The sequence below is a fragment of the Macaca nemestrina genome, chromosome 9 (genome assembly GCF_043159975.1).
Source record: "Macaca nemestrina isolate mMacNem1 chromosome 9, mMacNem.hap1, whole genome shotgun sequence".
NCBI lineage: Eukaryota > Metazoa > Chordata > Mammalia > Primates > Cercopithecidae > Macaca > Macaca nemestrina.
In genome coordinates this window covers 87,887,598-87,913,280 of record NC_092133.1, presented here as the reverse complement: position 1 = coordinate 87,913,280, position 25,683 = coordinate 87,887,598, and the positions used below count along the sequence as shown (strand labels likewise).

The window sequence follows — 25,683 nt, the reverse complement described above, 5'->3', positions numbered from 1 at the left end:
CAGGTGGAGCAGCCCGCCAGTCCCCAGCTAATCCTGCACTCCTTAGCCCTTGGGCTGTGGGTGGAACCTGGTGCCATGGAGCAGGGGGCAGCACCCCTCAGGGAGGCTTCAGCCACGTGGGAGCCCAGGGCCAGTGAGGGAGCTCAGACATGGCCTGCTGCAAGTCCGGAGCCCTGCCCCGTGGGGAGGCAGCTAAGGCCCGGCCAGAATTTGAGTGCAGCATGAGTGCAGCGCTGGCGGGCCAGCACTGCTGGGGGACCCCGCACAACCTCGGCAGCTGCTGGTCCAGGTGCTAAGCCCCTCACTGCCCTGGGACAGGGGCGCAGGCCTGCTGCTCCGTGTGTGGCCCTGGAGCCTTTCCCTCCACACCTCCTGGCAAGCAGAGGGAGGCAGCTCCGGCCTCAGCCAGCCCAGAGAGGGGCTCCCACGGTGCAGTGGCAGGCTGAAGGGCTCCTCAAGTGCCACCAGAGTGGACACCGAGGCAGAGAAGGCATCAAGAGTGAGGGCTGCTAGTGCATTGTCACCTCTCACCGTGAGATTTATGCCTTAAGGAAGTTCTATTTTGGTGTGTTTCAAGGATTTGTTTCAAGACTTAGAGTTCCTTTTAGCAATTCTTGTAATGCTAGCTTGGTAGTGGCGAATTCTCTCAGCATTTATTTGTCTGAAAAACACTACATCTTTCCTTGATTTATGAAGCTTAGTTTCACTGGATTCAAAATTCTTGGCTGGTACTTGTATAAGGAAGCTAAAGATAGGACATCAATCCCTTTTAGTTGGTAGGGCTTCTGCTGAGAAATCTGATGTTAATCTGATAGGTTTTCCTTTATAGGTTACCTGATGCTTTTGCCTCACAGCTCTTAAGATTCTTTCCTTTGTCTTAACTTTAGATACCTGTTGACTATGCGCCTAGATGATGGTCTTTTTGCAATTAATTTCTCGGGTGTTCTTTGAGCTTCTTGTGTTTGGATGTCTAGATCTCTAGCAAGGCCAGGGAAATTTCTCTAAATTATTCCCTCAAATATATTTTCCAAACTTTAGATTTCTCTTCTTCCTTGGGAACACACATCATTCTTAGGTTTGATTGTTTAACATAATCCCAAACTTCCTGGAGATGCTGTTCATTTTTAAAATTATTTTTTCTTTATGGGTTAATTTGAAAGTCTTATCTTCAAGATCTGAAGTTCTTTCTTCTACCTGTTTGATTCTATTGTTGAGACTTTCCAGTGTATGTTGCACTCTCTAAGTGTGTCCTTCATTTCCAGAAGCAGTGATTGTTTTTTATTTATCCTCTTTATTTCTCTGGAGATTTTTCTGTCTCTATCCTGTAACATGGTTTGTTTGTTTGTTTGTTTGTTTGTGACAGAATCTTGCACTGTTTCCCAGGCTGGAGTGCAAGGGCACGATCTCTGCTCACTTCAAGCACCGCCTCTCAGGTTCACACCATTCTCCTGCGTCAGCCTCGTGAGTAGCTGGGACTATAGGTGGCCCACCACCTCTCCCAGCTAATTTTTTGTATTTTTAGTAGAGACAGGATTTAACAGTGTTATCCAGGATGGTCTTGATCTCCTGACCTCGTGATCCACCCACCTCGACCTCTCAAAGTGCTGGAATTACAGGCATGAGCCACCGTGCCAGGCCCCTGTAACATGTTTTTTATTTGTTTATGTTGGCATTCGTCTTTCCCTGGTTGATCTTCTGAATTCCTTTTTTGGCAATTCAGAGATTTTTTTTTCTTGGTTTGGAACCATTGCTGGTGAGCTAGTGTGGTCTTTTGGTAGTGTTAAAGAACCTTATTTTATCAGATTACCAGAATTGTTTATCTGGTTCCTTCTCATTTGGGTAGACTACATCAAAGGGAAGATCTGGGACACAGGGCTGCTGTTCAGATTCTTTTGTCCTACAAGGGTGTTCCCTTGATGTGCTCCTCTCCCTTTTCCCCTAGGAATGGGACTTCCTGTAAGCCAAACTCCAGTGATTGTTATTTATCTTCTGGGTCTAGCCACCCAGCGAGGCTAGCAGGTTCTGGACTCCTACTGGGGTGTGTCTGCAAAGGGTTCTGTGATGTGATCGTCTTCAAGTCTCTTAGCCATGGGTACCAGCACCTGCTCCAGTGGAGGCAGCAGGGAAGTGGGGTGGACTCTGTGTGGGACCTTGGTTATAGTTTTGTTTAGTGCTATAGTTTTGTATTTTTTGGCCTGCAGCCAAGAGATGTCACTTTCAACAGAGCATCAACTGCAGCAGTAAAGGGAGGATACAAGCCGCCCTAGGGTCACCTAGATAAATATTCAGGTTTCTCAGGTGGAAGGTGGAGCCACAGAGCTCCCAAAATAGTATGTCCTTTGTCTTCAGCTACCAGGGAGGATAGAGAAAGACCATCAGGTGGGGGCAGAGTTAGGCGTGTCTGAGCTCAGAATCTCCTTGTGTTGGGCTTGCTGCAGCTTCTGTGGGGAATTGGGGGTGTGGTTTTCAGGCCAATGGAGTTCCATTCCCAGGGGAATTATGGGTGTTTCTGCTATGTCATACAGGTCGCTAGGGAACTGGGGGAAAGTCAGCAGTGACAGGCCTTACCCAGCTCCCACGCCGCCCAAAAGGCCAGTCTTACTCCCAAGGTGTCCCCACAAATAGCACTGAATTTACATCCAGGCAACTGGTGAGCAGGGCTGAGATCTTGCCCCAGACGACCTCCCTGCTGAGAAAGTAAGCAGGGCTTTCGGGTTTCGTGCCTCCCCACTTGCCCATGGTTTCTGTGCTACTATCCGCACTCCCTGTTCACCCCTCTCCTACATTCTGTCCAAGAAACTTCAAATTCAGTTGAAACTGTTACTAAGTTTAGCTGGAAGTTTCTTTCTCCCTGTGATCTTTCCCCAGTTCACTGGCAGCCCTTCCCAAGGACCCCTGTGAGACAAAGTCAGGAATGGTTTCCCTGGGGACTGAGAGTGCCCACAGGGCCCTTCCCACTGCTTTCTCTACCCCTATATTTCACTCAGCTCTCTAAATTCATCTCAGTTCCAAGTAAGGTTAAATCTTTCTCTTGTGAACTGGACCTTCAGCTTCTCCAGTGATGATGTGTGTTTGGGGGGGCAGTCGTTCGCCCTCATACTTTGGGCATTCACAGTTTTTTGGCTGTCTCACAGGGCCTGCAGGGGTAAACCACTTCCTTCAAAGGGTCCATGGATTGTCTTGTCTTTCCTGGTATGTTCCTGTGGTAGTTCTTGGAGCAACAGCTCACAATGTGAGTCTCCACAAGCTGCTCTGTGCATCTGAGTGGGAGCTGCAAGTTAGTCCTGCTTCCCATCTGCCATTTGTTTTTCCTCTCCCATAGATAAGTGTTTGTTTGTTTGTTTTTGTTTTTATCAAATGGATGTTTAATTTTTTAATTGTAATGAAACAAAAATAGTAATACCAAATGCTACCAAGAATGTGAAGAAACTGAATCACTCATGCATTGCTGGTGGAAATGTAAATTGTTGCAGCCACTTTGGAAGACAGCTTGTCATTTTTTAATAAAACTAAACATTCAACTACCATACAACTCAGCAATTGAATTCTTAGGCGTTTATCCAAGAGAAACAAAATCTTATGTTCATACAAAGACCTGTATGTAAATGCTTAGAGATTTATTTATAATAGCTAACTACTCAAAATAGCCCATATATCTTCAATGGGTAAATTATTAAACAAAATATGGTCCATACATACAATGGAATAATATTCAGCTGTTAAAAAGGAGTGAACTATTGACACATGCAACTGTAACAGCCCAAGGAGGGTTTTTTGTTTTGTTTTTGCCTGGTGTGCAAATAAAGACCACAGTATTGTAGTAAAGAGAGAGTTTAATAAACTTGAGACCAGTCACACAATGTGGAAGTTGGAGTTAGTACTCAAATTAGTCTCATCCAAAACTCCTAGGTTAGGAGTTTTCAAAAGCAGTTTGGGGGAAGGGATGGCAGTAGCTAGGCTTGCTGCTGATTGATTGGAGCAGAGATGAAATCACAGGGGGTCAAAGCCATTTTCCTGCATGCTAAATTGCTAAATTGCTTCTAGGTGGGGTCACAGGTGCAGGGTTGGTGGGTCCAGGTGGAGTAATGGGGTCCAGGTAAAGCTGTGGAGTTTCAGACACGTTAAAAAAAAAAACAAAAAACAAAACAAAACCTGAAAATGTATCTTGAAAGGTCAATCTACAACAATGGTGTAATCTGAAGGAACGGCTGGCAACTTATGTCTATACCTTAAACAGATTCAGGTTCCTCTCCACCCCCTAGCCTGATGACTTTTCATTAGCTTTATAGAGATGGTTGAGTTTGGGGAAAGGGCTATTACTACTTAAACTATAAATGTCTTTCAAAGTCAGCTTGGCCCAAAAGCCCAGGAATAATTAAGGGAAAGGCAAGATGAAGGGTGGGTTAGCTTGCTCACTGTTATTTTTTTTCACTGATATAATTTTTGCAAAGGTAGTTTCACAACAACTTGGAAGAATCTCCAGAGAATTGCATTATGTGAAAAAAGCCAACCCGAATGACTACATCTTATGTAGTTATATGTATACATATATATACCCCCACACGTATACATATACATATATGTATATGTATATTTCTTAAAATGGAAAAGTTCTAGAAATGGAGAATGGATTAGCAGTTGCAGCAGGAGGGAACTGGATGTGGATATAAAAGATCAACAAGAGGGATCTTTGTGGTGATGGGAATGTTCTGTATCTTGACCTTCTCAGTGTCAATATCCTGGCTGTGATATTATATTTTATAAGATGTTACCATTGTGGGAAACAGGGTAAAGGGGACAGGGATTTCTCTGTATTATTTCTTAAAACTGCATGTGAATCTACAGTTATCCCAAAATAAACAGTTTAATTTTTTTTAAAGAATTTCTCTCTGGATTTGTTTTCTTTCAGTGCAAATTAAGGAAAGCCCACCCTCTGGGAGCCACACTTTGCTCACTGGGATACTGGTTATGACTTAGGCTCAGAATTCCATCTTGCTAGAACGGCCGAATCTTCTTCCCTTATGGGTTCTTATGGTCACTTCTTCCAGCTGGATTGTGGGTTTACTAGAATGTGGCTCAGAGTTCTGACATCCAGAGATGAAGGTTCCCATTGTCAGCACTCTCAGAAATTCCCTATTTTTAGGAAGTTTTAAAATTATCTAGCTTCTTTTTTGGAAACATGAGAGACACAGACATACCTGTCTTTAACAGACCATAACCCCTAGAGTAGCTTATAGTCAAGCCTTCTCAGACATAACAACCTAAATCACTCAATACTCTTTGAAAGTCTAGAATGCTTTCTGAGGGCTGAGGTCACAGAAAAAGTAAGGGATGATGTGGGGTCCACAGGAAGACAACTGGGAAACCTTCACCACCAGGCCGGTGATGACAGTGAAGCCCACAGCAGAGCAGGCAGTAACCAGGGGGAAGCAAGTCCTTAGCCTCATGATGGTGGGGTAATGCAGAGGCTTGCAAATAGCCACTACATCACAGCTATGAGGAGCAGGCTGCTGCTTCCAGAAATACAATGGCAAAGACTTGTATGAAACAGGCAGCAAAGGAAATCATTTACCTGCCTAAAAGAAAGATGACGAGCAACTAAGGAATAATTGCAGTTATAAAGCAGCATTCACAGAAGGAGAAACTGCTGAGTAAAATATACATAGGTGTCTGGAGGTGATGGTCAGCCAGGTGATGGTGATTATGAGTGTGTTTCCCATGATGGAGGTCAGGTATGCCAGCAGGTGCACCAGGAAGAGGACATACCCTAGGGGCTGGATGGCAGGAAACCCCTCCAGGATAAATTCCTGGACTACTGTCCCATTTCTCATGTCCATCTTTATCTCCATGTCTCCATCTGTCACCAACACTTTTTGATCTGCTAGGTGGAAAATTTCACTGAAGACCAAATAATTTAATTGATGGCCATATTAAAAACAAAACAAAACAAAAAAACACTGCTTACAGTTGCTATTCTGAATGAGAAATCATTTTCTATTTTCAGAACCATTTCATTATAAATTATTGTGAACATTTTGCATTGTTGGATTACAAACATTGAAGGTTTATTTTTTGGTCTTGTTTTGGAGAATAATTTTTATGTGCAATTTAAGTTTTCCAAACAATAACATCTTTGAATAATACTCCATAAGGTGAACAATGTAAAATAAAAATTATTATTTTTCTCAGACAGGTAACAATGAAGACTGTCACCCCCCAGATAATATTCTTTCATGAGATCCCAGTTTTAATTTTGACACTTCAGATATGACGTGTGTGCTATAAAGTCCTCCTATGCATTCACTTTGGCCCTCTGAATATAGAGAACATGAAAAAGCCGTGTTCCTATTACCATGTTCCAACCCAGTTATTTTCCTGAAGTTCATTTAGCTTGAGTTCTTTACCCAAGACCCTAGAGTGAGCCTTAAAACTCACTATCATAGCATCTCATAACTACCCAGTCCATGGATTTAAAAGAAACTGTGTCTAAAGATGGGGAAAAATGGTTACATAACTTTGTTGTTCAGACTCAATGGATAGGCATGTAACAGGTGAATCAGTATTCTTCTCATTCTATCAAACTAGCAGAATGGAAGTGTTTCCTTCTGCTGTTAGTCATAAATTACTCTTCAATGCTCCTTATTCTGGGCATATTATTATTACATTGGAAGATTCCGGTGGGAGTGGAATTGTGTCTGGATGCCCACTGCAATCACTAGAAGAACATTAGTTTTTTAAAAAGCCAAAGTCCAGCTAGAAACTGGATGAACTGATATACAATCTTTGGGAAGGAATCTGGGCATCTGCTGGAAATTAGTCCTCTAGTGGATAAGATACCATAATTAAATTGTATTTGATTTAATTGTTTGATTTGTCCAAACCCATTGCTTCAACTTATCTCTTAGACCAGCCTCTGGTTTAAATATTTAACCTATTAGATTGCAAATCATCCCTATGGCCAAGTACTCACCAAGAAGCAGTGCATAGGAAATAGAACTTCTGTGATTATATGCTTCTGTTTTCTTCAGCAAGCCAGGACCTTTCTCCTAGGCTAATGGAAACAAAAAAGAAAAAGTTAGACCTACAAAAAGTCAATCGATGCCTTATGTTAAATCAATAGGCAATTGTTAAGGCCAGTTATTTTCAATGAAGACAGAGATTTCCAAACCCTGGAGGAGTAAGAGTCATAGTTTTTCCCTATGGCAATCTGGCTAATAAATCCTAGACATTAAGATAATAAAAATGCCCCAAATTTTCATTAGCATTTGCTGGTGTAACTACATAGAATTCTTGAACATAGTCTTATTCATTCTATGGGACATGATAACACAATCCACCATGATTAATGTCAGATTTGGTTGGATGTGTATCCATCCCAAAACAGACCCGAAAAGGAGACCACAAAGGCCAAATTAACTTGCTTATAGACCCTGTTAGCCACTTTCCCCACAACCAGTTGCTCCTCACCTTGCTAAGTAGGTAAGCATCACTGCAGTCATAAATGAAAATACATTTAAATTCCCGCTGGTAGCACAGGATTACTTGCTATCACCAATGAAGGCACACAAGGTCCGGAAGGACAAAGCCCTGGAACATTCACCTGTCATCAGTGGAGTGTGAAAAAGGAAGCAGGAACTAAAATCACAACAGATACCCAGGGGATATTTAATTGTTCACTGTCTAAAATGAGAAATTTCAGCAGAAAAATATTGCAATTGCCATTTCACTGCATATAGTAACATACTGTCATCATTCTCAATAGTCAACATGGTCCTCTGTGAAAGTCTTCAGAGGTAGATTTGGCATGCCTGTTTCAGGGTTATAAAATTTGTAAGATACTCAGTTACATATGTTAAGAAAGAGCAGCTTAAGCAACAGAAATACTTTTTTATGATTAAATTGTCTTTGCTTTTTCCCCTATTTTCCCCAATTTTTTTTTTCTTTCTAATGTGGTATTTTCTTTATGGAGGTCTAATTTACATACTGTAAAATGCACAAATCTTAACTGTAAAGGTTGATAATTTTTTACTTAAGTAAACAGCCGTGTAACCACTACTCAAATTATAAAACATTCCCATTTCACTGTAAATTTCCTCTGGCCCTACCCAGTCAATAGCCCACACCAAAAGAAAACAATTCTTTTTATTTGTATAATCAAAAATTTCTTTTGTGTGCTCTTGAATGGAATACAGTATGTGTTTCTTTCTTCTCTCACTTATTTTGTTTTCTCAACATGTTTCCAACATGGATTATGGTACAGTGAGACCCCCTCCACTCCATGCCCAGAAAGAGATCAATGCTTAGGCTCACCTCAATCCACATACATAGAACTTGGAGCCAGGAAGGTTTCCCACCTCCATGCCTAGACACACCTCTGAGTGCCTGGTGGCTACACATTTGATTCTCCTTTGGCGCTGGTTCTTGTGCCTGTCATTAGGAGACCTGCAGGCAGACCTACCTCTTCTGGGATAGTCTCCATTTCCACAACCAAGTAAATAAAGAATAAGTTGCCAATCTTGAGCATTTTGAAAAGGTTAGTGCTTCTTAGCAAACTTCCTTTTTCAGGGACTTTCTGGTAGTAGGACTATTACTTGACCTTTCTTGAAAGTCAGTACCCAAATATTTTATTTTAAATAGATTCACATTAACCAACATGAATTTTCAGATTCTTTAGAGTTAGCATAAGTAAAAATTGTCACTGAAATTTTGATAGGGATTTCACTGAATCACTTTTGGTAGTATGAGTATTTTAACAATACTAATTCTTCCAATCCATGAACTTGGGATATATTTATATATATTTGTGTCTTCTTCAAATTCTTACACCAATGTTTTATCATCCTCCATGTACAGAACTTTCACCTCCTTGGTTAAATTTATTCCTAAATATTTTTATGATATAGTAAATGAGATTGTTTTCTTGGTTCCTTTGTTGGACAGTTTGTTGTTTATGTGTAGAAATGATACAGATTTCTCTAGTATTTATCAATTTCTTCTAGGTTATTCTGCAACTTTACTGAATTCATTTATTAGTTCTAATAGTTTTTATGAAGTGCTTAGAGTTTTCTATATATAAGATTATGTCATCTGCAAATAAAGACAATTTAACTTCTTCCTTTTCAATTTGGATGCCTTTTATTTTGGTGTCTTGCATAATAGCTTTGGGTAGTACTTCCAGAACTGTATCGAATATAAGTGGTAAGAGTGGGCATCGTTTTCTTGTTTCTGATCTTAGAAACTTTCAACTTTTCACTACTGAGCCCAATGTTAACTGTGTGTTTGTTATATATAGTTTTTATTGTACTGAGTTTTGTTCCTTCTATAACTAATTTGTGAAAGTTTTTATCATGAAAGAATGCTGTAAAAAAGAATTTTGTCAAATGCTTTTTTCTGTATTTGAAAGGATCACGCCTTTTTTTCTTTTGTTCTCTTAATGTGATATATCACATTTATGGATTTGTGTTTGTCACATCATACTTAAATTCCTGGGATAAATCTCATTTGATCATGGTGAATGATCCTTTTGATGTTCTATTAAATTCAGTTTGCTAATAAAAGTATTTTTGCATCTATGTTCATTAGGGATATTGGCTGATAATTTTCTTTTCTTGTAGGGCTCTTGTCTGGTTTTGCATTAGAGTAATGCTGGACTCATAAAATGGATTTGGAAGTCTTCCCTCCTATTTGACATTTTTGGAGGAGTTTGAGAAATAACAATATCAGTTCTTCTTTACATATTTGGTACTATTTATCAGTAAAGCCATCTGTTCCTGATTTTCTTTGTAGGAAGGTTTTGATTACTAATTGAATCTTCTTACTACTTATTGTCTATCCATATTTCTGTTTCTTCATGATTCATTCGTAATAAACTACATGTTTCTAGACATTTATCTATTTCTTCTAGGTTATCCAATTTGTTTGCATATAATGTTCATAATCCTCTCTTATTATTCTTTGTATTTCTGTGGCATCACTTGTAATGTCTCCTTTTGCATTTCTGATTTTCTTTATTTGAATGTTCACTCTTTTTTGTTAGTCTAGCTAAATTTTTTTTTATTTTTGTCATTTCACAAAACCAACTCATATCTTTTTTAAGTTTGTTAATCTTTTCTATTGTGTTTCTAGTCTCTGCTTCATTTATTTCTGCCTCAATATATTTTAAATTTCCCTTTCTATTTCTTATTTATCTGCTTCAGACTAATATACATTCTGTGGTTGGTGAATGGAATGTTCTGCATATGTCTATTAGAGCCTTTTTATCTAAAACACTGTTCAAATCCAATGTTTTCTTATTAATTTTCCGTCTGGGCAATCTCTCTATTGTTAAAAGTGTGGTACTGAAGTCCCTTACAACTATTGTATTACAACCCACTTCTCCCTTCAGATCTATTAATATTTGCTCTATATTTAGGTACCTCAATGTTGGAGGTGATTACATAATTACCTTCCTTTCCTTATTTTACAGTTTTCAACTCAAAAGTTTATTTTATCTAATATAAGTACAGCTAACCCTGCTCTTTGTTTTCTGTCATGAAATATCCTTTCCATCCCTTTACTTTTAGTCTATGGGTGTCCTTAAAAGTGATGTAAGTCTTTCGTAGGGAACATAGTTGGATCTTTTTTTGGTACATTCAACCACTCTGAGTATTTTTATTTAGCAATTTAATTCATTTACATTCAAGATACTTATTCATGGGTAAGGACTTACTACTGCCATTTGGTTAGTTGGTTTTTGGTTGTTTTGTAGATGCTTTGTTCATTTTTTCCTCTTCCTGTCTTTCCTTGTGATGAGATGATTTTCTGTAGTGGTACGCTCTGATTCCTTTCTTTTTTATCTATTTGTATCCATATAGGTTTTTGCTTTGTGGTTGTCATGAAGCTTACTAAAACTTCTTACAGTTATAAGAAGTTATTCTAAGTGGATAACTTTGATCACATTTTCAAAATTCAAAATTTTTAATCCCCGTCCCCACATTTTATATTTTACATGCCCCAATTCATATATTTTTATTTGTTATTATTATTATACTTTAAGTTCTAGGGTACATGTGCACAAAGTCTAGGTTTGTTACATAGGTATACATGTGTCATGTTGGTTTGCTGCACCCATCAATTTGTCCTTTACATTAGATATTTCCCCTAAAGCTATCCCTCCCCCAGCCCACCACCCCGCAACAGGCCCCAGTGTGTGATGTTCCCCACCTTGTGTCCATGTGTTCTTGTTGTTCAACTCCCACCTATGAGTGAGAACATGCAGTGTTTGGTTTTCTGTCTTTGTGAGAGTTTGTTTAGAATGATGGTTTCCAACTTCATCCATGTCCCTGCAAAGGACATGAACTCATCTTTTTTATGGCTGCATAGTATTCCACGGTATATATGTGCCATATTTTCTTAATCCAGTCTATCATTGATGGATATTTGGATTGGTTCCAAGTCTTTGCTATTGTGAATAGTGCCACAATAAACATACATGTGCATGTGTTTTTATAGTAGCATGATTTATAATCCTTTGGGTATACACCCAAAGGGATCCCTGGGTCAAATGGTATTTCTAGTTTTAGATCCATGAGGAATCACCACTCTGTCTTCTACAATGGTTGAACTAATGTACACTCCCATCAATAGTGTTAAGGTGTTCATATTTCTCCACATCCTCTCCAGCATCTGTTGTTTCCTGACTTTTCAATGATTGCCATTCTAACTGGCATAAGATGGTATCTCATTGTGGTTTTGATTTGCATTTCTCTGATGACCAGTGATGATGAGCATTTTTTTCATATGTCTGTTGGCTGCATAGATGTCTTCTTTTGAGAAGTGTCTGTTCATATTCTTTGCCCATTTTTTGATGGGGTTGTTTGTTTTTTTTCTTGTAAATTTGTTTAAGTTCTTTGTAGATTCTGGATATTAGCCCTTTGTCAGATGGGTAGATTGCAAAGATTTTCTCCCATTCTGTAGGTTGCTTGTTCACTCCAATGATGGTTTCTCTTGCTGTGCAGAAGCTGTTTAGTTTGGTTAGATTCCATTTGTCTATTTTGGTTTTTGTTGCCATTGCTTTTGGTGTTTTAGTCATAAAGTCTTTGCCCTGCCTATGTCCTGAATGGTATTGCGTAGGTTTTCTTCTAGGGTTTTTATGGTGTTACGTCTTACAGTTAAGTCCTTAACCCATCTTGAGTTAACTTTTGTATACAGTGTAAGTAAGGTATCTAGTTTCAGCTTTCTACATATGGCTAGCCAGTTTTCCCAGCACCATTTATTAAATATAGAGAATCCTTTCCCCGTTGCTTGTTTTTGTCAGGTTTGTCAAAGATCAGATGGCTGTAGATGTGTGGTGTTCTTTCTGAGGCCTCCATTCTGTTCCATTGGTCTATATATCTGTTTTGGTACCTGTACCATGCTGTTTTGGTTACTGTAGCCTTGTAGTATAGTTTGAAGTCAGGTAGCATGATACCTCCAGCTTTGTTCCTTTTAATTAGGATTGCCTTGGCTACATTTTGTTTGCATATTAACTTTTAAGTAGTTTTTTTCCAATTCTGTGAAGAAAGTCAGTGGTAGCTTCATGGACTTAGCATTGAATCTATAAATTACTTGGGGCAGTATGGCTATTTTCATGATATTGATGCTTCCTATCCATGAGCATGGAATGTACTTCCATTTGTTTGTGTCCTTTTTTATTTCATTGAGCAGTGGTTTGTGTTTCTCCTTGAAGAGGTCCTTCACATCCCTTGTAAGTTGGATTCCTAGGTATTTTATTCTCTTTGTAGTAATTGTGAATGGGAGTTCACTCATGATCTGGCTCTGTGTTTGTCTATTATTGCTGTATAGAAATGCTTGTGATTTTTGCACACTGATTTTGTATCCTGAGACTGCTGAAGATCCTTATCAGCTTAAGGAGATTTTGGGCTGAGACCATGGGGTTTTCTAAATATACAATCATGTCATCTGCAAATAGAGATAACTTGACTTCTCTTTTCCTAATTGAATACCCTTTATTTCTTTCTCTTTCCTGATTGCCCTAGCCAGAACTTCCAGCACTGTGTTGAATATGAGTGGTGAGAGAAGACATCCTTTTCTTGTGCTGGTCTTCAGAGGGAATGCTTCCAGTTTTCGCCAATTCAGTATGATATTGGTTGTGGATTTGTCATAAATAGCTCTTATTATTTTGAGAAAGTTCCATGAATACCTAGTTTATTGAGAGTTTTTAGCATAAATGGCTGTTGAATTTTGTCAAAGGTCTTTTCTGCATCTATTGAGATAATCATGTGGTTTTTGTCGTTGGTTCTGTTTATGTGATGGATTATGTTTATTGATTTGCATATGTTGAGCCAGCCTTGCATCCCAGGGATGAAGCCAACTTGATGATGGTGAACAAGCTTTTCGATGTGCTGCTGGATTTGGTTTGCCAGCATTTTATTGAGAATTTTCACATCTATGTTCGCCAGGGATATTGGCCTAAAATTCTCTTTTTCTGTTGTGTCTCTACCAGGCTTTGGTATCAGGATGATATCATAGAATGAGTCAGGGAGGATTTCTTCTTTTTCTATTGATTGAAATAGTTTCAGAAGGAATGGTACCAGCTCCTCCATGTACCTCTGGTAGAATTTGGCTGTGAATCCGTCTGGTCCTGGACCTTTCTTGGTTTGTAGGCTATTAATTATTGCCTCAATTTCAGAACCTCTTATTGGTCTATTCTGAGATTCCACTTCTTTCTGGTTTAGTCTTGGGAGGGTGTATGTGTCCTGGAATTTATCCATTTCTTCTAGTTTATTTGCATAGAACTGTTTATAGTATTCTATGATGGTAGTTTGTATTTCTGTGGGATCAGTGGTGATATCCCTTTTATCTTTTTTTATTATGTCTTTTTGACTCTTCTCTCTTTTCTTCTTTATTAGTCTTGTTAGTGGTCTATTTTGTTGATCTTTTCAAAAAACCAGCTCCTGGATTCATTGATTTTCTGAAGGTTTCTTTCTGTCTCTGTCTCCTTTAGTTCTGTTCTGATCTTAGTTATTTCTTGCCTTCTGCTACCTTTTGAGTTTGTTTGCTCTTGCTTCTCTAGTTCTTTTAATTGTGTTATTAGGTTGTTGATTTTAGATCTTTCCTGCTTTCCCTGTGGGCATTTAGTGCTATAAATTTCTCTCTATGCACTGCTTTAAATGTGTGTCAGAGACTCTGGTATGTTGTGTCTTTTTTCTCATTGGTTTCAAAGAACATTTTTATTTCCTCCTTCATTTCATTATTTGACCAGAGTCATTCAGGGGCAGGTTTTTAAGTTTTTATGTAGTTGTGGGGTTTTGTGTGAGTTTGTTAATCCTGAGTTCTAATTTGATTGCACTGCGGTCTGAGAGACAATTTGTTGTGATTTTTGTTCTTTTACATTTGCTGTGAAACGTTTTACTACCAATTATGTGGTCAGTTTTAGAATAAGTGTGATGTGGTGCTGAGAAGAATGTAAATTCTGTTGATATGGGGTGTGAGTTCCATAGATGTCTATTAGGTCTGCTTGGTTCAGAGCTGAGTTCAAGTCCTGGATATCCTTGTTAACCTTTTGTCTCATTGATCTCTCTAATATTGACAGTGGGATATTAAAGTCTCCCATTATTGTTGTGACAAAGTCTGAGTCTCTTTGTAAGTCTCTAAGGACTTGCTTTATGAATCTGGGTGCTCCTGTATTGGGTGCATATATATTTAGGATAGTTAGTTCTTCTTGTTGAATTGATCCTTTTACCATTATGTAGTGGCCTTCTTTGTCTCTTTTGATCTTTGTTGGTTTAAAGTCTGTTTTATCAGAGACTAAGATTGCAACTCCCACTTTTTTGTTTTTTTGTTTTCCAATTTGCTTGGTAGATCTTCCTTCATCCCTTTATTTTGAGCCTAGGTGCATATTTGCATGTGAGATGGGTCTCCTGAATACAGCACACTGATGGGTCTTGACTCTATCCAATTTGCCAGTCTGTGTCTTTTAATTGGGGCATTTAGCCCATTTATATTTAAGGTTATTATTGTTATGTTTGAATTTGATCCTGTCATTATGATGTTAGCTGGTGATTTTGCCCATTAATTGATGCAGTTTCTTCATATCATTGATGTCTTTACCATTTGGCATGTTTTTGCAGTTGCTGGTACAGGTTGTTCCTTTCCTTTCCTTCCTCAGGAGCTCTTGAAAGGCAGGCCTGGTGGTGACAAAATATCTCAGCATGTGCTTCTCTGTAAATGATTTTATTTCTCCTTCACTTACAAAGCTTAGTTTGGCTGGATATGAGATTATTGGTTGAAAATTCTTTCCTTTTCTATATTGTAATCTTGGTGGAGCTTACATGATTGTATTCATTTGTCAAAACTCATAGAACTGTAACCCTAAAAAGTTGAATTTTTCTGTATATGAATTATACCTCAATTTTAAAAAATAAAATAAAGGAAGCTCAGAGCAACCAAAAAAAAAAAAAAAAAAGAATTTTCAATATCGCCCCCCACTGTCTTCCTGCTTGTAGAGTTTCTGCTGAGAGATCCACTGTTAGTCTGATTGGCTTCCCTTTGTGGGTAACACGACATTTCTCTCTGGCTACCCTTAACAGTTTTTCCTTCATTTCAACCTTGGTGAATCTGACTATGTGTCTTAAGATTGCTCTTCTCCAGGAGTATCTTTGTGGTGTTCTCTGTATTTCCTGAATTTGAATGCTGGCCTGCCTTGCTAGGTTAGGGAAGTTCTCCTGGATAATATCTGAAGAGTGTTTTCTAACTTGTTCCATTCTCCCTATCCCTTTCCGGTACACCAATCAAACATATGTTTGTTCTTTTCACATAGTCCCATATTTCTTGGAGGCTTTGATCATTTCTTTTCACTCTTTTTTCTCTAATCTTGTCTTTTAGCTTCATTTCATTTATTTGATCTTCAGTCACTGATATCCTTTCTTCCACTTGATTGAATCGATTATTGAAGCTTGTGCATGCATTACGAAGTTCTTGTGCCATGGTTTTCAGCTCCATCAGGTCGTTTAAGGTCTTCTCTACACTGTTTGTTCTAGTTAGCCGTTTGCCTAACCTTTTTTCAAGGTTTCTAGCTTCCTTGCAATGAGTTAGCACATGCTCCTTTAGCTCAGAGAAGTTTGTTATTACCGACCTTCTGAAACCTACTTCTGTCAACTCATCAAACTCATTCTTCATTCAGTTTTGTTCCTTTGCTGTCAAGGAGCTATGATCCTTTGGAGGAGAAGGGGCACTCTGTTTTTTCGAATTGTCAGCTTTTCTGCTTTGGTTTCTCCCCATCTTTGTGGTTTTATCTACCTTTGGTCTTTGATGTTGGTAACCTACAGATGGGCTTTTTGTGTGGATGTCGTTTTTGTTGATGTTATTGCTATTCCTTTCTGTTTGTTTGCTTTCCTTCTAACAGTCAGACCCCTCAGCTGCAGGTCTGTTGGAGTCTGTTGGAGGTTCAGTCCAGACCCTGTTTGCCTGAGTATCACCAGTGGAGGCTGCAGGACAGCAAATATTACTGCCTGATCTTTCCTCTGGAAGCTTCATCTCAGAGGGACACCTGCCTGTTTGAAGTGTCTGTTAGCCCCTGTTGGGAAGTGTTTCCTAGTCATGCTACACAGGGGTCAGGGACCTGATTGAGTAGACAGTCTGTTCATTCTTGGAGCTCAAACACCGTGCTAAGAGAACCACTGCTCTCTTCAGAGCCATCAGACAGGGACATTTAAGTTTGCAGAAGTTGTCTGCTGTCTTTTGTTCTACTATGCCCTGCCCCCAGAAGTGGAATCTACAGGGCAGTAGGCCTTGCTGAGCTGGGGTGGGCTCTGCCCAGTTCATGCTTCCTGGCCTCTTTGTTTACACTGTGAGCTACTCAAGCCTCAGCAGTGGTGGACGTCCCTCCCCTGCCAACCTGCAGCATCACAGGTTGATCTCAAACTGCTGCACTAGCAGTGAGCAAGGCTCCATGGGCGTGGGACCCTCCGAGTCAGGTACAGGAGGGTATACCCTGGTCTGCTGGTTGCTAAGACTGTGGAAAAAGCACAGTATTTGGTCAGAAGTGTACTGTTTCTCTAGGTACAATCTGTCACAGCTCCCCTTGGCTAGGAAAGGGAAATCCCCCAACCCCTTGCTCTTCCTGGTTGACCCAACATCCTGTCCTGCTTTAGCTCACCCTCTGTGGGCTTCACCCACTGTCCTACCGTCCCAATGAGATGAACCAGGTACCTCAGTTGGAAATGCAAGAATCATCCATCTTCTGCATCAACCTCGCTGGGAGCTGCAGACCAGATCTGTTCCTATTCGGCCATCTTGGAAGCAGCACCCCTGGGCTTCTCTTTACTGGGAGACTTAGTTATAGCTTTGATTTTCTTGCTGGTTGTTGGTCTATTTAGTTTTTTATTTCTTCATGGTTCACTGTTTGTAGGTTGTATGTGTCTAGGAATTTATACATTTCCTCTAAATTTTCCAAGTTGTTTGCATACAGTTGATCATAGTAGCCACTAATGATCCTTTGAATTTTTGTGTCATCAGTTGCAACGTCTCCTTTTTGAACTCTGACTTTATTTACATGAGTCTACTTTTTGATTTTCTTAGTCTCGCTAAAGGTTTGTCCATTTTATTTATCTTTTCGTAAAACAACTTTTCATTTTATTGACCTTTTGTATTTTCTTTATTTCAAATGTATTTATTTCTGCTTTGTTATATATTTCCTCTACTAGTTTTGGATTTGGCTTGCTTTTCTAGTTCTTTAACTTACAGTGTTAGGTTGCTTGCTTTTCTAGTTCTTTAAGATGCAATGTTAGGATATTTTTTTTGCAGTGTTTCTTCCTCTCTGATGTAAGCACATATAACTGTAAATTTCTTTATTAATACTACTTTTGCTGTATCCCATAGGTTTTGGTATGTTGTGTTTCCATTATCATTTGTTTCCAGAAATTTTTCAATTTTCTTCTTAACTTCTTCATTGACTCCCTGGTCATTTAGAAACATACTGTTTAATTTCCATGTGTTTGGATAGTTTCTAAAATTCCTCTTGTTGATTTCTAGTTTTATTCTATTGTGATCAGAGAAGGTTTGATATTATTTTAATTTTTTGAATGCTTTAAGGCTTGTTTGGTGACCTAAAATATGATCTGTCCTTGAGAATGATCCATATGCTGAGGATAAAAATGTATATTCTGCAGCCATTGTATGAAATGTTCTGTAAATATCTATTAGGTCCATTTGGTCTACAGTGCAAATTAAGCCCAATGTTTCTTTGTTGATGTTCTGTCTGGAAGATTTGTCCAGTGCTGAAAGTGGAGTGTTGAAGTCCCCATATATTATTGTATTAACATCTGTCTCTTTCTTTAGCTCTAATAATATTTGCTTTATACATCGGAGTGCCCCAGTGTTGAGTGCGTATATATTTACAATTGTTATATCCTCTTGCAGAATTGACCTCTTTATCATTAGATAATGACTTTCTTTGTCTCTTCTGAGAGTTTTTGTCTTGAAATCTATTTTAACTGATATAAACATAGCTACTCCTGTTCTTTTTTGGTTTTCATTGGCAAGGAATATCTTTTCCCATCCCTTTATTTTCAGTGTATCTATATAGGTTAAGTGTGTTTTGGTAGACAACAGATCACTGGGTCTTGCTTTTTTATCCAATCAGCCACTCTATGTCTTTTAATGGGAGAGTTTAGTCTGTTTACTTTCAATGTAATTATAAGTAAGGACTTACTTCTACCATTTTGTTATTTGTTTCTGGTTATTTCATGGCCTTCTCTTTCTTCTTTCCTTCCTTCTTGTCTTCCTTTTAATGAAGGTAATTTTCTCTGGTAGTAGATTCAATTTCTTGCTTTTCATTTTTTTGTGTATCTGTTTTATGTTTTTTTAATTTGAGTTTACCATGAGGCTTGCAAATAATACAACCCATTATTTATGCTGACCACAACTTAACATTAATTACAGAAACAAACTAACAATGAAGCAAAAAGAGAACCCATACAAACACTACACTTTACTTTGTGCCCCCAACTTTTTAATTTTTGTTTTTCTTCATGTCTTATTGTACTGTCTATGTCTTGAAAAGTTGTTTTAGTTATTTTTGATTGGCTCATCATTTAGTCTTTCTGCTTGAGTATTTTATGCACGACAATTACAGTGTTATAATATTTGTGTTTTTCTGTTGCTATTACTGGTGAGTTTTGTACCTTCAGATGAGTTCTTATTGCTCATTAACGTCCTTTTCTTTCAGAATAACTCTCTTTAGCATTTCTTGTCAGATATGTCTGGTGTTCATGAAATTCCTCAGTGTTTGTTTCTCCAGGAAGGTCTTTATTTCTCTTTCATGCTTAAAAAATGTTTTCACCAGATACACTATTACAGGGAAAATGTTTTTTGTCATCAGCATTTTACATATGTCATGTAACTCTCTCCTGGCCTGTAAGGTTTCTACTGAAAAGTATGCTTCTAGATGTACTGGAACTCTATTGTATGTTATTTGTTTCTTTTCTCTAGCTGCTTTTAGGATAGTTTCATTATCCTTTACCTTTAGGAGTTTGGTTACTAAATGCCTTGAGGTAGTCTTCTGTGGGTTAAATCTGCTTGGTGTTCTGTAGCCTTCTTGTACTTGAATATTAATATCTTTCTTAGGTATGGAAGGTTATCTGTTATTGTCCCTTCGAATAAACTTTCTGCCCCTGTCTGTTTCTCTACCTTGTCATTAAGGCCAGTCACTCTTAGATTTGCCCTTTTGAGGGTATTGCCTAGATTGTTTTGTGTGCTTTATTCTTTTTACTCTTTTTTGTCTCCTCTGACTATGTATTTTCAAATAACCTGTCTTCAAGCTCACCAGTTATTTCTTTTGCCGATCAATTCTGCTATTAAGAGACTCTGATGCATTCTTCAGTAGGTCAATTGCATTTTTCAAACCCAGAATTTCTGCTTGATCCTTTTTAATAATTTCAATCTCTTTGTTAAATGTATCTGTTAGGATTCAGAATTGCTTCTCTGTGTTATCTTGAATTTCTTTTAGTTTCCTCAGAACAGCTATTTTGAATTCTCAGAGAATAAAAATATAACATGTGTGCCTAGGCGCGGTGGCTCACACCTACAATCCCAGCACCTTGGGAGGCCAAGGAGGGCGGATCCTCCCAAAGTGCTGGGATTACAGGCATGAGTGGCCGTGCCTGGCCAATTTTTCTTAAAACATATGGAGATTTCTTTTGGGGAGTTTTAAAATTTTGAATTCAATTTTCTTATTTGATATAGGGCTATTTAAAGAATTTATTTCACATTGAGTGAGTTGCAGTATTGGTTCATCTCCTTAAAGTTGTCAAATTTATAGCTGTAGTGTTTTTAGCATTCCCTTATTATCTTTTTAATGTTTGTAGGGTCTCTATTAATGTCTCCTGTTTCATTAGTGATATTGATAATTTGAGTCTTCTCTCTTTTTTCATTGTCAGTCTTCCTAGAGTTTTGTCAAGTTTATTGATTTTTTTCAAAGAAAAATAAAAGAGAGAATCAATTAAAAAGAGCTGGTTCTCCTGCCTCAGCCTCTCTAGTAGTCAAGAGGCATGCACTACCGTGCTTGGCTAAGTTTTTGTATTTTTAATACAGATGGGTTTTTCACCATGTTGCCCAGGCTGGTCTGGAACTCCTGAACTCAGGAAGTCCACTCACTTTGGCCTCGCAAAGTGCTAGGATTACAGGCATGAGCCATCACACTTGGCCTCAGTATATATTCTTTCTGTTGCCCAAATTGAATAAATTCTATTGTTTTATCTATCAGTTAATTATTGATTTTCTCTTTGTCCTCTCCATTCTGCTGTTGAATCTTTCCACTGTTTTAAAATTTTAATTTACTCTACTTTTCAGTTCCAAAAAATTTATTTGGTTCTTCTTTATGTTTTCTCTATCTTGGCTGAAACTTTCTATTTTTTGCTGAGACTCTATTTTTAAAAATTTATTTCAAGCATATTTGTAATTGCTTATTGAAGCATTTTTGTGATGGCAGCTTTAAACTCTTTGTCATATAGTTCTAATATCTCTGTCATTTTAATGTTAGTGTCCATTAATTGTCTTCTTAAATTTAAGCTGAGATCTTCCTAGTTCTTGGCATAGCAAGTGGTTTTCAAATAAAACCTGGACATTGTGGGTATTACGTTATGAAGCACTGGCTCTTATTTAAACCTTACATTTTATCTGGCTTTCTTTGACACTGCTCTGGCAGAGTAAAGGGGACATCCATCTCATTACTGCCAGGTGAAGGTCTAAGTTCCTCACTTGACCCTTCAACCCCATCTTAGTAACATAATGTAATCTGGAACTTTATAAACTTGGGGAATTATTATATGTGCTCCATTTTTAAAGATTTTCATGGAGGACACTTTCAGACATTTTCATATGAAAATATTTGGACACATAATGAAAGTGTAACTATGATGCTTGTAGAATAAATTTCTATTTCCAACAGTGCCCAATTAGCAGCCATCGGGGATCCTAGAGGGACATTGGTCTCTAGATGGCTTTGTTCATCTCCTAATAATGTCTGATGTGTCTAGAATCTGCCCATTGGTCCTGGTGGATCCTGACTGGTGTCAAGAGACAGTCCAATGTTAAACATATGGTAAGGGAAATTCATATCACTTTTATTTCTGCTTTCAATGGTGTGGGTATTCTTCCCAGTCTGGAGAGATCAGGGAGTGCCAAACTCAGTGTGCTTGCATGCCCTTTGGAAAGATACTATTTATGTATGAGATGCCAGTTTAGGTGAGGATGTTGTCTCCTACCCTGCCCTGGAGTGTTTGCCCAGCAATTACCCTCTCCTGTTGGTGTCGGCAGGCTCAAGAGGAGGACGGTAGTCTGGGGGACCTAGGGCCTACAAAGAGAGCGTGAAAGCTTTTTGGAATTCCAAGTGATCTCACTCCCAGGTTCCAGCAGGATGTTGGGAAAGTATGCTCGTTCCTTTCTTTCCCAGGATTTCATCAAGCAAGATGGCCATGAAGCTATCACTTTCACTTATCTCAGTTTAGGAAATCTCTGAATTCATTGAAGAATGATGCTTAGCAGGCATGATGCACATGTTGAACTTTTCTCTGGTACAAATTAGGGACATCTCAAATGCAAGTGTTTATTTTCTTACTCTTCCAATGGCCTAGAACAGCATCTTGGTTTTTTGGAAAGCAGGGGCTAGAGCTCTGGTTGCTGTGAGCTGCTTGGGGTGAGTACATGGCCTTAGTGTGTTTGGAACATCTTTCCACTCATTTGCTGTGAACTCAAACAGACTCTGCTCCTCTTCAATCTGATCTCACACACTGAAAAGAGTAGGAGTATTGGGCTTGGCTAAATTAGACAGAGTTCAGAGATCTGAGATGAACATTAGTTGACCAGAGTGACAAAAGCTCACCTAAGAGAAGTTTATGAATTCAAAGGATGAAAAATAATGTTTATTTTGCCTAGGTGGACAATAGCAGGGAGCATGAGTCAGAAAATAATTGCTGCATTCAAATCATACAACCCTTCTTTTTATATTGTGGTTGTCATTCCTTAAATATATTTGCACATAAAATGAAAGTGTAACTATGATGCTTGTATAATAAATTTCTATTTCCACCAGTGCCCAATTAGCAACCACCAGGGATCCTAGAGGGACATTGGTCCCTAGATGGCTTTGTTCATCTCCTAATGATGTCTGGTGTGTCTGGAGTCTGCCCATTGGTCCTGGTGGATACTGACTGGTGTCAAGAGACAGTCCAATGTTAAACATATGAGAAATAGTGTTTATTCTACCTAGGTGGAAAATAGCAAGGAGGATGAATCAGAAAATAATTGCTGTGGTCAAGTCATACAACCCCTTTTTTTTTTTTTTTTTTTTTTTTTTTTTTTTTTTTTTTTTGAGACTGAGTCTTGCTCTGTCACTCAGGCTAGAGTACGGTGACATGGTCTTGGCTCACTGAAAATTCCACCTCCTGGGTTCAGGTGATTCTCCTGCCTTAGCCTCCTGAGTATCTGGGATTACAGGCATGTGCCACCATACCCAGCTAATTTTTGTATTTTTAGTAGAGAGGGGTTTCACTACGTTGGTCAGGCTGGTCTCGAACTCCTGACGTCATGATCTGCCTACCTCAGCCTCCCAAAGTGCTGGGATTACAGGCATGAGCCACCGTGCCCAGCCACAACCCTTCTTTTTATATTGTGGTTGTCATTCCTTAGATATATTTGCACACATAATGAAAGTGTAACTGTGATGCTTGTGTAATAAATTTCTATTTCCAACAGGCTCAATTAGCAACCACCAGGAATCCTAGAGGGACACTGATCTCTAGATGGCTTTGTTCTAGATGAAAGTGTAACTAGTGAACTTGAAGGGTCAGAATATATTCTTCCCTGGACTGACCACTTAGCATGGCATGAAGGGAAAACCAAATTCATCAAAGGTCAAAATGGCCTAGATAGAGTTTGTCTCTGACTCTTTTAGTCTAACTCACTTCAGAGGGCTGCAGTTGGGGCCAGAGTATTTTTCCTATATATGCTATTATGACCCCCCCAAGATGGAAACAAACTCTAAGACGTGGTGAAATATTTTTTGGGGGGGATGACAGACTTCAATGACCTTAAGTTTTTTTAAAGTTACACATTTATTTTTGCAATATTCATCTTGTGACTGCATGCCATGAGTGGTATCTTCTCAGCAATGTATTAGATGATCAGATACAAAAAAAAAAAAAAAAAAGAAGAGTTTCTTTTCCTGTTTGGCAATAAACTGTATAGGAAAATGACTAATACTTTTAAAATTACATTATCCTTTATGAAGGCTGATAGCTACATGCACAGTTATTTTGTGCTACATGTAGTATAAGTATATTCATAGATAAAAATCATGATGTTTACATAACAAAAATTACATAAAATATAATGTTTGAAAATAAAAAAAGTCGAATTGCCACACGGACACTGTTTTACATGTTTAATAAAGTTCTCCATTCTTTAGTCATAACACTGTAAAATAGTTCACTGAAAGCTGATTGAAGAAATGGAAAACCAATGATGGGAGAAACAACAAACAGGACAGCAGTCCAGGAGTTTATCCTGGAGGGATTTCCTGCTGTCCAGCATCTGGGGAATGTCCTTTTCCTGGTGCACCTTCTGGCATACCTGGCCTCCATCACGGCAAACATGCTCATAATCACCATCACCTGGGCTGACCATCACCTCCAGACACCTATGTATTTCTTCCTCAGCAGTTTTTCCTTCTGTGAATGCTGTTTTATCACCACAGTTATTCCTAAACTGCTGGTCATCTTTCTTTCAGGCAGGCAAACAATCCCCTTTACTACTTGTCTCATGCAAGCCTTTTCTTTTTTATTTCTTGGGTCAACAATTTTCTTCCTCATGGCTGTGATGTCCTTGGATCGATACTTGGCCATTTGCAAGCCTCTGCATTACCCCACCATCATGAGCCTGAGGACTTGCTTCCACCTGGTCACTGCCTGCTTTGTCATGGGCTTCACTCTCATCACTGGTCTCATGGTAAAGGTTTCCCAGTTGTCTTTCTGCAGACCCCCTGTCATCCCTCACTTCTTCTGTGACCTCGGCCCTCTGATCCAACTCTCCTGTTCTGACATCAGATCTATTGAAATGTTGGCCTTTGACCTTATTTCATTCATTCTTTTTACATCCCTCATTATAACCATCATTGCATACGGCAATATAGTAGTCACAATTGTACGACTTCCATCAGTCAAGGAGCGGCAGAAAGCTTTCTCCACGTGCTCCTCTCACCTCATTGTCCTCTCTCTGGTGTATGGAAGCTGTGTCTTCATATATGTGAAGCCAAAGCAAATGGACAGGCTGGACTCCAACAGAGAGGCTGCTCTTGTGAACACGGTGGTGACCTCGCTGCTGAACCCGATCATTTACACTCTGCGGAACAAGCAGGTCCATCAGGCTCTGAGGGATGCTCTGTCCAGAGTGAAATCGTAAAAACAGAATCACAACCTCCCAGTGAAGAAATGGACCTTCTCCTTGATGTAATCTAATCTTTCTTCTGTTTCTGGAATCCTTTATTAAAAATGTGCAAATATGTTTTTTTCAGGTTCTGTTTGTTTATTCCTAGAATAAGGGCTAATTTATGTAATAATTCAACCTGAAAGTTCTTACATTATCTTTATTTTGGGATGAAAGTATCTCCTGAATCTTTTTACTAGTTTTAAATCAATAGGATTCAACAAATTTTAGTGAAGAACCTCATATACATGAATCTGTTTGATGCATGTAGAATTTCAAAGCTGGAATGATGTAGTTTTAAGTATCTACTTGTGGTAAGTGCAAAGGGATGAAGAACAAAATTTATAAGTATTAAGAGTATCAAGTTAGTTCAAGGGTAGATATAACATGATCATTGTATGAAGTTTGGAAGGATGCATATATACACAACTATCAGGATATCAGTATAATTACTTAAGATGACTCAGTACAATTGCTTTCAATGTTGAATATTCTGTATATAAATCTTTACACTTTTTGTTCCCACTATGATAAAAACATACAACTGTATGTAGATGAAATTGCAAGTCCTTGTTGGTTTCATTGGTTTGCAAGATTGATTTCAGAGCCCACAGACCTGAAAATGAAGCAGCACAGGGAGAGAAACACTACAATTTTTGGAACAGGGAATTAAATAGTTAATATTTGTTTCCATACTACAGAAAGTTTAAAGGAATTGGGAGA

At 38.6% G+C, this 25,683-nt stretch overlaps 1 long non-coding RNA gene across 1 annotated transcript; it reads left to right on the top strand.

Annotated features, from left to right (window-relative positions):
* The first annotated feature begins 2,555 nt into the window (after positions 1–2,555).
* LOC139356089 (uncharacterized) lies at positions 2,556–25,038 on the top strand. The gene is made up of 2 exons (XR_011607470.1): positions 2,556–2,697; positions 24,765–25,038. It is a non-coding gene; the product is annotated as an uncharacterized lncRNA (long non-coding RNA).
* The last annotated feature ends 645 nt before the right edge of the window (positions 25,039–25,683 follow it).